Source organism: Arachis duranensis, chromosome 10 (assembly GCF_000817695.3).
Source record: "Arachis duranensis cultivar V14167 chromosome 10, aradu.V14167.gnm2.J7QH, whole genome shotgun sequence".
In the NCBI taxonomy this organism is placed as follows: Eukaryota; Viridiplantae; Streptophyta; class Magnoliopsida; order Fabales; family Fabaceae; genus Arachis; species Arachis duranensis.
Genome location: NC_029781.3, coordinates 39,257,181 through 39,259,230, shown reverse-complemented (window position 1 = coordinate 39,259,230; position 2,050 = coordinate 39,257,181).

The following is a 2,050-nucleotide window of genomic DNA, read 5'->3' as shown; positions in this document are numbered from 1 at the left end:
CTTGTGGCTCCATGAGAGCCACTGTCAAGCTATTGACATTAAAGAAGCGCTTGTTGGGAGGCAACCCAATTTTATTTATCTAATTTTATTTTATTTTGTTTCTTTGTTATTTTTGTGTTCAATTAGGTGCATGATCATGAGGAGTCACGGAAAAAATCAAAAAAATTAAAAACAGAGTCAAAAACAGAAAAAAAAAATTGTTCACCCTGGAGGCAGCGCAGACTGGCGTTCAACGCCAGTAAGATGCATCTGGCTGGCGTTCAACGCCAGAACAGAGCACCATTCTGGCGCTGAACGCCAGAAACAAGCAACAACCTGGCGTTTAACGCCAGGAATGTGCACAGAGAGGACAAACTGGCGCTGAACGCCAGTAACAAGCATGAAACTGGCGTTCAACGCCAGAAACATGCATTACATGGGCGTTGAACGCCCAGAATGTGCACCAATGGGCGTTTGAACGCCAGGATGATGCACGAAGGCAATTTACATGCCTATATGGTGAAGGAATGGTATTTCTTTTCACCTCAGGATCTGTGGACCCCACAGGATCCCCCTCAGGATCTGTGGACCCCACAGGATCCCCACCTACCATATTCCCACCCTACCTTCTAATCCTATTTTTGTGATTTGTATTCCCCATGTCACAATTCCCAATCTTCTTCATCAATCACCTCAATTCCTCTTCCCAATTACCCCATTCACCATTCACATCAACCTCCTCTTCCCCATAAACCCCACCTACCTTCATAAAATTCAAATTCATTTTCCCACCCATTCCCACCCAAATTGGCCGAACCTTTACCCTCCCCTCTCCCTATAAATACCCTTCCACTCTTCTTCATTTTCACACATCACAAACCCACATTCCCACACATAGCTGAACCAACTCTTCTCCCTCTCCTCCATTTTCTTCTTCTTCTTCTTCCTCTCTTCTTTCTTCTCTTGCTCGAGGGCGAGCAATATTTTAAGTTTGGTGTGGTAAAAGCATAGTTTTTTTTTGCTTTTCCATTACCATTAATGGCACCTAAGGCCAGAGAAACCTCAAAGGGAAGACAAAAGCTTCCACCTCTGAATCTTGGGAGATGGAAAGACTATAAGCCGTCATAGCTCAGTGGTAGAACATGTGGCTGCAAATCAAGAGATCCCTGAGATACCTCAGGGAATAAGTTATCCTCCACACAAATATTGGAAACAATTAAGGGTAGAACATCATGAGCACTCCATCATTCTCCAAGAAATAAGAGAAGACCAAAGAGCAATGAGGGAGGAGCAACAAAGGAAAGGAAGAGACATAGAAGAGCTGAAGAACATCATTGGTCCTTCAAGAAGAAGACGCCACTAAAGGTGGATTCATTCCTTGTTCTTTATTTCTTTCTGTTTTCGGTTTTTAAATGTTGTGTTTATCTATGTTTTGTGTCTTTATTTCATGATCATTAGTATGTAACCATGCCTTAAAGCTATGAATAAAATCCATTAATTCCTTTACCTCTCTTAAATGAAAAATGTTTTAATTCAAAAAGAATAAGAAGTACATAGATTTCGAATTTATCCTTGAATTTAATTTAATTATATTGATGTGGTGGCAATACTTTTTGTTTTCTGAATGAAATCTTGAACAGTGCATATTTTTGATCTTGTTGTTTATGAGTGTTAAAATTGTTGGCTCTTGAAAGAATGATGAACAAAGAGAAATGTTATTGATGATCTGAAAAACATCATGAAATTGATTCTTGAAGCAAGAAAAAGCAGTGAAAAAGGAAGCTTGCGAAAAAAAAAAAGTGGCGAAAAAAATAGAAAAAAAAAGAAGGAGCAGTAGAAAAAGCCAATAGCCCTTAACACCAAAAGGCAAGGGTAAAAAGGATCCAAGGCTTTGAGCATCAATGGATAGGAGGGCCCAAGGAAATAAAATCCAGGCCTAAGCGGCTAAATCAAGCTGTCCCTAACCATGTGCTTGTGTCATGAAGGTCCAAGTGAAAAGCTTGAGACTAAGTGGTTAAAGTCGTGATCCAAGGCAAAAGAGTGTGCTTAAGAGCTCTGGACACCACTAACT